The sequence below is a fragment of the Abramis brama genome (assembly GCF_963993115.1).
Source record: "Abramis brama genome assembly, chromosome: 4".
Lineage (NCBI taxonomy): Eukaryota > Metazoa > Chordata > Actinopteri > Cypriniformes > Leuciscidae > Abramis > Abramis brama.
In genome coordinates, this window is record NC_139966.1 from 31,659,512 (window position 1) to 31,672,304 (window position 12,793).

Below are 12,793 nucleotides of genomic sequence, written 5' to 3' on the forward strand. Positions count from 1 at the left end.
TTCAGCTGTAGCTCTCTTAGCTCTTGTGAATGGAGACTCAAGTTCCACTGTTCCGTTTGACCCTGCTGGGATTGCTATTGTGCTGGAAGGTGACATTGTTCTAAGGGACATTTCCAGGTTGGCTGATGCTTTTCTTTTGATGTTTGGTTTGATGTATGCATTACATCTCAACTACCCCAAAGAGCTGACCCACACCTTTAACTTCATCCAAAAAGTCTTACTTGGCTTGGATGACTCAAAGCCACTAACACCAAGATTGCTGAGTCTAAAAAATGAGCTACTGATTCAGGAGTAAGAGGAATGGATGTACAAACACTAGTATAAGTTTCACAGATGTTAATGCATCAGGTTTGAATTATTTCTTTTGCAAAATAAAACATAATTTCACATACGAAGTTTGAAATTGTCTTCCTTTCTAATGTTTAAGGAATAATATTTTGCTAATGTTAATTTTGAGGTCATATTTCTTGAAAATTAAGTATTGGATTTTAATTATTTTTAAATGTATAACAAAAATTTAGTGTTTTTAATTTCTGATCAATAAAATGTATTGAATTATAAAATACATACAAATAGTTTATTCAAATAAATAATTTTGAGTTAATCTGTTTTGTGGATTTAAGTGTAAATGACTTAAAACCTACATTTTATCAACTTAAAAGTTTTGAGTTATAAAATACATACAAAAAGTGTATTCAAATAAATAATTTTGAGTTAATCTGTTCTATGGATTTAAGTGTAACTGACTTAAAACAATTAATTTTATCAACTTAAAAGTTTTGAGGTAATAAGTTTCCTCAAATTTTTTGAGTTATCTTAACTTATCGGGGTTTACAGTGTAGTTTAGGGTGATACATAGCCAGCAGGTGAGAACCTGTAGGTTGTGTATGAGCCCTGAACACGTGATGAAGGACTGTCCGGAATTCAAATGTTTTAAGTGCGGGGAAAAGGGCCACTTCGCGAGGGACTGTAAAGTGGTGAGGTGCCCAGACTGCAAGCTCGTGCTGGACAGGTGCGAGTGCTGGTTCGGAGACCAACAACAGGAGGAAGAGCAGGTGAGCGGGCAGATGCATGAGGCAGACAGCGAAGAGGAGCAGCACGAGGACATGGAAGGAACACAAAGAGAGGATATTGTAAGCACGGACGTTGAAGACATAATTGAAATTAATGGATTAACGAAAGACAGAGAGGAAACAGGGACACTGGTGGAAGTAACTGAGACTTTACAAACTGAACTGGAAAAGGCAGAGGAGCAAGAACAAGTCAGCGAAGAAGAGAGAATGGACAAAGGCAGTGAAAACATTGGCGACGGCGGTACTACAGGAATGACAAATAAAAGAAGAAGAACAAATAAGGTAATACCAAATTTGGACAAAGCAAAAAAAAGAGTTTTTAAACCAAAATATGAGGAGAAACAGGACTGTGGAGAAATTGTAAAGGAAGGGGAGGGCATGGACTCATAAAATGGGGATTTTAAGGTTTTTTATCTTTTATTTTATGGTGCTGAAAATTGTGACTTTTAATGCTAGAGGATTAATGAATGGTTTTAAATTTGAAAAGTTGAAGGAACTGTGCAAAAACGAAGATGTGATTTTATTGCAAGAGACAAACTGGAAAGAGAATGTTATGGAGGATTTTAAAAAAAGATGGGAAGGGGAATTACTTTTTAATAATGGAGAGGGAAAGTTGGGAGGAGGAGTTGCGGTTTTAATAAGAAAAGACATAGGCATCAAGACAAAACAAATGTATAATGATAGAAAAGGAAAATGTATGGTGGTAGAAATTGAGATGGAAGAAGACAAATTTATTTTAGTGAATGTGCACGCTCCTAATGAAGAACAAGAAAAGAAAAGGTTTTTTAATGTTTTAAGAGACTTGATAGAAGGATGGGAGAAAATAATATTGGCGGGTGATTTTAATACGGTTTTTAGTAAAAGAGATATGGGGGACGGAATGGTTTTTAAGTCAGACACAGGGAGAAAAGAATTAAAAGGGTTGATGGAGGGGAAAAATATAATAGATGTATGGAGAGAGAGGAATGAAAAGAAAAGAGAATTTTCTAGAAAACAGCTAGTCGGGAATTTTTTATGTCAAACAAGAATAGACCACGTTTTATGTACAAGAAACCTAGACTATTTTATAGAGGATTTATCTTATAAAGAAACTTCTTTGAGTGATCATAAAATGGTTTTAATGAGGATCAATTTTAATGATGAAATTAAGGGACCTGGGGTTTGGATTTTAAACACAGAGCTTTTAAAAAAAAATGAAAGTTACAAACAAGGGATTGAAAAGATAATAGAAGAAGAAAAAGAAAATGGAATGTATTGGGAAGACAAGAGATTGTGGTGGGAGAACGTAAAATATGAAATAAAAAAATACTCAATAAAGTATAGTAAGTTGATTCAGAAAGTAAAAATGATTAAAGAAAAAGAGATAAGAGATAAACTAAAGGAAGAATTAAATAAGAAAGAGGTAAATGTACAAAATGTTATAGTAATGGAGGAGAAATTGAAGAAATTTGAAGAAAGTAAATGTAATGGAGCAATGTTAAGAAGTAGAGCAAAATATACAGTAGAAGGAGAAAAATGCACCAGGTTCTTCTTTAACCTAGAAAGGAGAAAAGCAAAATCGGAAATGATAAAAGAGTTGAAAAATAAAAATGGGGAGTTAATTAAGGAAACAAAGGGAATTTTGGAAGAAGTAAGAAGCTATTATGAAGAATTATTTAAAACGAAAGATACGGATGGAAAAATGAGAAACGTATTATTACAACAAATAACAAAAAGAGTGGAAGGGACAGACAAAATGGAATGCGATAAAGAAATACAGCAGGAAGAAATAACACAAGCAATAAATAATTTGAAAAGTAAGAAAAGTCCAGGCATAGATGGGATAGGGAATGAGTTTTATAAAGTTTTTAAGGATAAAATAAGTTTGATTTTACAAGAAGTATATGAGGAGGTTTTTAAGAAAGAGGCTTTTAATCAAAAAATGAGTATGGGTTTGATGAAAATAATATATAAAAGAAAGGGTGATAGGACGCTTTTAAATAATTTTAGACCAATAACCATGTTAAATGCCGACTTGAAGATTTTAGCAAAGGTTTTAGCGAACAGATTGAAAAATGTTTTACCAAGTATAATAGAGACAAATCAGGCGTATGGAGTAATTGGAAGAGACATAGCTGATATAACAAGCAGCATAAGAGACGTGGTAAGTTATGTCAGTGGAGAAAACAAAAATGGTTACGTTATTAGTTTGGACTTTGAAAAAGCTTTCGATAGAGTGGAACATGGGTTTTTATATTCGATTTTAGAGCAGTTTGGTTTTGGGGAGAATTTTATAAAATGGTTAAAAATTTTATACAAAGATGCATTAACAAAAATAAAGTGTAATGGTTTTTTGACAGAGGCTTTTATTTTAACTAGATCTATAAGACAAGGATGCCCGTTATCAGCGCAATTATATACATTAGTTGCAGAGCCTTTAGGACTGATAGTTAAAAACTGTAAAGAAACAAAAGGAATTGAGATTAATAGAGGAAAGGAGCTAAATAAGATTTATCAGTACGCTGATGACACTACAATAATAGTTGAAAATTTGCAGAGTGTTAAAAATGTAATGGAGAAGGTTAATTGGTATTGTCAAGGGTCAGGAGCAAAGATAAATGAAGAGAAAACTGGATACATGAGATTTGGGAGGGTACCGGTTTTAGCGGGGTGTTTGAGTTTTACAGAAGTGCAGGAAATTAAGATTTTAGGTGTGCTTTTAGGGAAAAATGAAAAGAAAGTTCAGGATACTATGTGGGAGGAAATAGTGGATGGGATGGAAAGAAGGTTGTTTTTTTGGAGAAACAGGTTTTTAAATCTAAAAGGAAAGATTTTAATAGTAAATGTTTTAATGTTATCAAAAATGTGGTACGTTTTACATGTAGCGTCAATGCCGCTGTGAGTGAGACAAAGAATGAAAACATTTATTTTAGAGTTTTTATGGGGGAAAAACCCCCCCCAAGAATTGCTTACAACACTTTGATTGGACTGGCAGAGGAGGGAGGGATGGGACTAGTAGATCTGGAACAAAAAATTAAGAGTATGCGGGTAAAGGTGGTTAAGAAATATTTAGACGACGAAAATAAAGAAGATTGGAAGGGAACTATGGAGTTTTATTTGAATAAGTGTGGAAATTTACAAATAGGAGACAATATTTTTTGGATGAAATTGAAGAATTGGATGATACAAGGAATACCGGAATTTTACAAGGAAGTTTTAAGTGCTTGGGGGTCTTTTTTAGCAAAGGTGGATTTTAAACCTGTTGGAAGGGAAAGAATTTCTAAATCAACCTTTATTTTTAAACAAGAAGATCGGGACACAAGGAAAGGAACTCTATTTTAAGAAGTGGGTAGATGTGGGCATTTTAAAAGTAAGAGACATTTTATATGAATTCAAAGAGGGGTTTTTACCTGTACAAGTAATCATAGATGCAATGGAAGAAGCAAAAGAGGAGTACAATGTGAATGTTTTAAGAACACAATATGAAGAGGTTAAAAGTAAGATTCCAGAAGATTGGTTGGAAAAGATTCAAGGTGGTGGGAGCGGGGAGAATAAAATGGAAGTGTTTTTAAAATTGAACGACAAAAAGGTGTGTTTTAAATCATGTAAAGTGAAAACGTTTTATCAGTATTTTACTTTGTCTGTTTTTAAAAAGCCAAAAGCCAATGAACTCTGGTTAAGACATTTTGATGACATTCAAGAGAAGGATATATGGAAAAATTTAAAATGGGCTTTTTTAGATACTGAACTGGAAGTTTTGGATTATTTTATAAGACATAATGTTATTTTTACCGGAATGAGATTGTGCAAATTTGGAATGGAACAAGATGCTGTATGCAAAGTTTGTTTTCAAGAGGATGAGGGGATTTTACACCTGTTTTTATATTGTGAAAAACTGAAGGAATTTTTTGACAAAACAAAAGAACTGGTGAAAGATTTAAGAGGAAATGAAGATGTTTTCAATTGGAACACAATCTTAATGTTTGGTATGAATGAAAATAATACAAACAAAAAGGTGATTAATTTATTGATGATTTTAGTGAAAAATGCAATATGGAAAAGGAGGAATGTGGCAAAAAATAAAAATTATGTAGCAGATGTATGGATGGTGTTTAAAGGACTGGTGGAAAACTATGGGCAAACCTTGTTTAAATATTTTGAAATGGAGAAAGAGCTGGATAAATTTGATAAGATTTTTACCACTGATGTGCTGTACACTTTACAAAAATACAAAATAGTTTTGCCTAAGAAAGAGGACTTTTAATTGTGTATAAAGAAGCTGGACTTTAAAACTGTAAAATTGTAACAGTTTACAATTTTGTTAGTTGTCATTCAAGTTTGTGTAGGAAAGATTGTTAATGTGGTGATGGTTTAAATGATGATTTAATGTAAAAAAAATTATTATTTTACTGTATGTTTTAAAAGTTTTTTTAAGAAAAAAAATAATAATAAAAAAAAAAAAAAACGCCCGATCTCATCTCATCTCGGAAGCTAAGCAGAGTCGGGCCTGGTTAGTACTTGGATGGGAGACCGCCTGGGAATACCAGGTGCTGTAAGCTTTTTAGTTTACTTCACTAATGTTCTAACCTTTTAAATAGCCCGTTTTTGGCAGCAGATTTCGCTTACGGCCGTACCTCTTTGAGAACGCCCGATCTCGTCTGATCTCGGAAGCTAAGCAGAGTCGGGCCTGGTTAGTACTTGGATGGGAGACCGCCTGGGAATACCAGGTGCTGTAAGCATTTTTGTTTTTTTAAATAAAAATAAAATAAAAAAGAGTCTAAGAGTTTGTTCAAAAAGCCTGAAATAGTCTCTGAGTTTCTTCAAAAGCTCAGTCTTGACAGCAGAGTTTCTTCAGAAAGTCTGAAAAAATCTATGAATTTCTTCAAAAAGCCCGTTTTTGGCAGCAGATTTCGCTTACGGCCATACCACTTTGAGAACACCCGATCTCGTCTGATCTCGGAAGCTAAGCAGAGTCGGGCCTGGTTAGTACTTGGATGGGAGACCGCCTGGGAATACCAGGTGCTGTAAGCTTTTTTGGTTAAAAAAAAAAAAAAAGAGTCTAAAAGTTTGTTCAAAAATCCTGAAATAGTCTCTGAGTTTCTTCAAAAAGCCCAGTCTTGGCAGCAGAGTTTCTTCAGAAAGTCTCAAAAAATCTATGAATTTCTTCAAAAAGCCTGTTTTCGGCAGCAGATTTCGCTTATGGCCATACCACTTTGAGAACGCCCGATCTCGTCTGATCTCGGAAGCTAAGCAGAGTCGGGCCTGGTTAGTACTTGGATGGGAGACCGCCTGGGAATACCAGGTGCTGTAAGCTTTTTAGTTTACTTCACTAATGTTCTAACCTTTTAAATAGCCCGTTTTTGGCAGCAGATTTCGCTTACGGCCATACCACTTTGAGAACGCCCGATCTCGTCTGATCTCGGAAGCTAAGCAGAGTCGGGCCTGGTTAGTACTTGGATGGGATACCGCCTGGGAATACCAGGTGCTGTAAGCTTTTTAGTTTACTTCACTAATGTTCTAACCTTTTAAATAGCCCGTTTTTGGCAGCAGATTTTGCTTACGGCCAAACCACTTTGAGAACGCCTGATCTCGGAAGCTAAGCAGTCGGGCCTGGTTAGTACTTGGATGGGAGACCGCCTGGGAATACCAGGTGCTGTAAGCATTTTTATTTTTGTTTTTAAAAAAAAAGAGTCTAAGAGTTTGTTCAAAAAGCCTGAAATAGTCTCTGAGTTTCTTCAAAAGCTCAGTCTTGACAGCAGAGTTTCTTCAGAAAGTCTGAAAAAATCTATGAATTTCTTCAAAAGGCCCGTTTTTAGCCACAGATTTCGCTTGCGGCCATACCACTTTGAGAGCGCCCGATCTCGTCTGATCTCGGAAGCTAAGCAGAGTCGGGCCTGGTTAGTACTTGGATGGGAGACCCCCTGGGAATACCAGGTGATGTAAGCTTTTTAGTTTACTTCACTAATGTTCTAACCTTTTAAATAGCCCGTTTTTGGCAGCAGATTTCGCTTATCGCCATGCCACTTTGAGAACGCCCGATCTCGTCTGATCTCGGAAGCTAAGCAGAGTCGGGCCTGTTTAGTACTTGGATGGGAGACCGCCTGGGAATACCAGGTGCTGTAAGCATTTTTGTTTTGTTTTTAAAAAAAAAATAAATAAAAAATCTAAGAGTTTGTTCAAAAAGCCTGAAATAGTCTCTGAGTTTCTTCAAAAAGCCCAGTCTTGGCAGCAGAGTTTCTTCAGAAAGTCTAAAAAAAATCTATGAATTTCTTCAAAAAGCCCGTTTTCGGCAGCAGATTTCGCTTACGGCCATACCACTTTGAGAACGCCCGATCTCGTCTGATCTCGGAAGCTAAGCAGAGTCGGGCCTGGTTAGTACTTGGATGGGAGACCGCCTGGGAATACCAGGTGCTGTAAGCTTTTTAGTTTACTTCACTAATGTTCTAACCTTTTAAATAGCCCGTTTTCGGCAGTAGATTTCGCTTACGGCCATACCACTTTGAGAACGTCTGATCTCGGAAGCTAAGCAGAGTCGGGCCTGGTTAGTACTTGGATGGGAGACCGCCTGGGAATACCAGGTGCTGTAAGCTTTTTAGTTTACTTCACTAATGTTCCAACCTTTTAAATAGCCCGTTTTCGGCAGCAGATTTCACTTACGGCCATACCACTTTGAGCGTGTGCAAGGAGAGTGTGGAATCTTGAGCTGCTTCTTCTAAGTGTTTGAGTTGATTATAGGAAGGTTTTTTTTAGGTAAAGTTTTTTTTGTTTACCCCTTTTTTCCCACTGCAGCAGCTGCTGTTTGTGGGGGGGTTAAGTTTGGTTTGTTTGATTGAATGGAGCACATGGTGGGAGACAATGGAGTACAACGAACGGAACTAGCATCTAAAAAGAAAAGCGGAAATCGTGCCATGATGAAGGAAAAGATGTTTGAAAAGAACTTAACAGTGAGTGTGGAAATTGTTGGGGAGGAGAAGATTACAATGATGGAGCTGCTCAGAGGAATTAATGAAGTTTGTGGAGCTGTAAATGGATGTCGGTTTAAAGGAGATAAAAAGTACGAGATTACGATGAATCATATTAAAGGAAAAGAAAGACTCATTGATGGTTTTAAAATCAGAAACTGTCAAATTTTGGCCAGAGACTTGAGCAATGATGAGCTTGTTGTATCATTCATGAATCTTCCGGTGTATATCACGGATGAGGACATTCACGAAAAACTAAATGGATGGGGTGTCAAAGCAACAACTCCAATCAAGAGGAGGAGATGGCCGGGAACAGAAATTGCAGATGGGACACGCTTCTGTAAAGTTAAGTTCTCTGACGCTGTTCAATCATTGCCATATTCAACCAAGTTTGAAACTCTAGAAGGTGCTGAATACTTTAGAGTGATTCATAACAGACAGGTGAAAGTGTGTCGTATTTGTATCCAGCCTGGACATGTATTGAGAGACTGTCCTGAGTTTACTTGTTACAAGTGTGATAAACAAGGGCATTATGCTAGAGAATGCAAAGAACTGGGTGATGTGCAATACGGTGATGTAATGGGTGTTACAGACATGTCCAGTGGGGCAAATGAGGAAGAGAACAGACCCGTGCAAGAAGACACAATGGAAAATACCTTTGATGATATTGAAAGTCAGCAATTGCATCAAGGACAGAAGGATCACACAATTCAAGCTGATGGTGGCATCCCCAACATCCAGGAAGTGGGACCAGCAGTAGTCCAGTGCTCAATGGACAATAAAGAAAAGGACAGGCATGTGAGTAAAATTACTATTGACAATGAGACCCCACAATCTTCAGATTTAGCTAAGACTGATTCTAAACGTGATGAAACTGAAAATGATGATGATGATGATGATGATGATGATGGTGATGATGACGATGCTGAGCATGGTGATGAGGATGATGATGATGATGAAGATGATGAAGATGATGATGATGATGATGATGATGATGAACATGATTTGTATGAGGGAATGATTTGTGAAAATTTGCAATTTCGTGTTAGGAAAAAAAGATTGCTAAGTGACAAGGGAGAAAAGGGAAACATAAAGAAAAAGAAATGAGGTCCATCTTATTTCTTTTGACTAACTGCTGCCATGATTAAAGTTGCATCCTTAAATGTTAATGGGCTTGGTAACATGTGTAAATTTGAAAAGATCTTAATAACTGTGAAAGCTGACATTTATTGCTTTCAAGAAACAAACTGGGACAACAATAAAATGAGAGAGGTGAGGAAAAAATGGCCTCATCATGTTTTTGTGAGTCATGGCAGTAGAAAGTCTTGTGGAGTTGCTTGTCTGATTAAAAGCAATGCTGTAGAAAATGTTAAAGAGGTGTATGCTGATAGTGATGGAAGAGTTTTAATTATAGATTTTGAGTATCAAAGTTGTGTTTTCAAGTTGATTAATGTTTATGCACCAAATAACGAAAAAGACAGGAGGGAGTTGTTTGAGCAGTTAAGAACACTATGTACGGATAATTGCATTTGTGTGGGAGATTTTAATGTTTGGTGTAGTAGAATGGATGCTGCGAATGATATGAGCTACAAAAGAGACTCATCAAGGGATGAATTAATACATTTAATGACTAGAGAAAACCTGGTAGATCTTTGGAGATTAGAAAACCCTGATAAAAGAGAATACTCTAGGAGACAAGTTGTGCTCAATAGCCTAAAACAAAGCAGAATTGATCTTTGCTTGGTAAAGCAGGATATAGTCCAGTACATGAAAAATATAATGTATAGGTTTACAACATACAGTGACCATGCTGTTCTAGAATTCCAAGTGGGTAAAATAATGCAACAAAAAGGTGGGGGGTTTTGGTGTTTGAATGCAAGCTTGTTAAATGATATAAATTATAAGGTTAAAATCCATGATTGTATAAAATCTGAATGGATGAAACAAGTAGATTCTGAAAATGTGTGTGTAAGATGGGAGAATTTAAAACAGAAAATGAAGATCCTGAGTATTAAGTATGCAAAGGAAAAGAATGGTATAGTGAGGCGAGATTACAAAGATATGCAAAAGAGATTTTCTTTAGAATTGGAAAAAATAAACAGTAATCCAAATTATGATTTGACAAACTATTTAAAAATTAAATCAGATTTGAAGAAACATGAAGTAAAAAGATGTAAAGGAGCCATTATAAGAAGTAGGGCGAAGTATGCTTTAGAAGGTGAGAAATGCACGTCCTTCTTTTTAAACATGGAGAAGCAAAATCAGAGTAGGAACTGTATTACTGAGTTAGAAGATGGAAAAGGGAAAAAAGTAAGTGATTTGGTAGGGATTTTAGATAATGTTGAATCTTTTTATAGGATTCTCTTTAAGAAAGAAGGGGTACATATGGAGAGTATGGGACAAGTGCTGGGTACAGCTAGTGCCAGATTATCAGATTTAGACAGGACTTTTTGTGATAATGATATATCTGTGCAAGAAATCAATGAGGCAATCTCTAGTCTGAATGCTAATAAGAGCCCAGGCTCAGATGGCCTAACTGGAGAGTTTTATAAAACCTTTAAGGAGGTTCTAGCACCAATGCTGTTAGAGCTATATCAGTATATGGAAGAGAAGCAGGTAATGCCAAAGACTATGGCGGCTGGGGTTTTAAGTATTCTTTTTAAAAATAAAGGGAGTAGATTAAATTTGGAAAACTATAGACCAATTAGCCTCTTAAATACTGACTATAAAATATTGGCAAAAATCCTAGCAAATAGGCTAAAAAAAGTAATAGGGAGTATTGTTGGCCCAACACAGGCTTACAGTATACCGGGGAGAGATATTGCAGATATTATAAGTACAATTAGAGATGTGGTATCGTATATGAAGGAAGAAGGAGGTATATTGTTAAGTGTGGATTTAAATAAGGCTTTTGATAGGGTGGAGCACCAATTTTTAGAGAAGACTTTGGAAACGTTTGGTTTTGGTAGTAAATTTAGATCATGGATAAGATTGCTATATATTAGTGCACACAGTGTAGTAAAGTGCAATGGTGTGTTAACAGATGATTTTATTATTGAGAGATCGATAAGGCAGGGTTGCCCTTTATCTGCCCTGCTATATTGTATTACTGTTGAGCCACTGGCAACCCTAATAAAAGCAGATAAGGAGTTAAAACCTATTAATTTTGCAGGTGATGGTGTCAGTCTAATTCATCAGTATGCAGATGATACTACGTTTACCGTGAGGGACATAGACAGCATAAATAGGATAGTCGAGCACATAAGAACATATGGTAGAGCATCAGGGGCAAAGATTAATGTTGAGAAGTCTGAAATTATGTTCTTTGGAGAAACTAAAATATCTGACTGTGGTATCCCTTTTAAAAATGTTAAAGATTACATCAAAGTTCTGGGGGTGAATATAGGGGTCGAAGATATTAAAGCGAGGGATGTAACTTGGTCTGTAATTCTACAGAAAATAAGGCGAACTGTGAACTACTGGAAATTAAGAGGTCTTACATTGAAGGGGAAAGTGACTGTTGTCAATGTACTGTTAATGTCAAGATTTGTTCATACATTGAGTGTGTTAGACATGCCAGAGTGGGTTTTGAAAGAGGCAAACTCCATTGTATTAGATTTCTTGTGGAGTGGGAAAAATGTTAGAATTTCAAAAAAGGTTTTGATTGCAGATAATAAGGAGGGAGGCTTAAAATTGGTGGACTTGAATGTGAGGAGGGAAGCGCTAAGACTTAAAATTGTTAAGAAATATTTATATAGTAAAGAAATATATGGTTGGAAACATTGCATGAGGGATTGTCTGGAGAAATTTGGGGCTTGTAGTCAAAGTAATCTGTTTATGTGTTTAAGAGAGTCTATGATAAAGGAGATGCCACATTTCTATAGAGAAGTCCTCCAAGTGTGGGCTCAGTTTCTGCCCCAAGTATATTATAAGTGTGATATGCTTGAATTAGTGCTAAATCAACCAGTGTTTTTGAACCCTAAGATAACAGACCGAGGACATATGCTAGAAAACAAAAGTTTTATGAAAGTTGGATTGTACCGGATAAAAGATTATGTGTATGAAGTTGTTCCAGGTTTTCTGCCCTCCCAGGCAATCTTGGATATTATAATGGAAGGAAATGAAAATATGAGGAAAGGTACAGTTATTAATGTTTTTGAAAAAATCAAGAGTAGTATTCCAAAATCTTGGATTGCCTTAATAGACAAACAAGAGGTTAAAACAAAAGAGTATAAGTTTCCTGAAATGTATATTGAGCAGAATGGTTGTAAAGTGGAATTGGCAAAGATACCATTAAAGGTTTTTTATAGGATTATGCTGAAAAAAGAAGTTAAAAGGCCCACAGCAGAAATTTACTGGAGAAAGGTATATCCAGAGATAAAGCTAGAGATGTTGTGGAAGAATTTACATGTTAGATATAATTCAATAGAATGTGAACAGAATGATTTCATGCTCCGGCATAATAGAGTATATACAAAAGAGGTTCTGCATCAGATTGACAAAAGTATTGGAAGAGAATGTAATGTATGTGATGAGGAGGTTGAGAATTTAATGCATTTATATGTAGAATGTCAAGGTCTAGAAGAGTACCATGAGCTGTTAAAAGAACTGGTGAGGAAAAATTGGGAGAAAGTACAATTTGTGGACAAGGATTGGAGTAAGATATTTCTGTTTGGCATGGTAAAGGAAAAGAATGTAAAAGGAAACTTGTATCTTTTAAATATGGTACTAAGCTATGCAAGGTATGCAGTAAGGTTGAGGAGAAATGTAGCATACTTT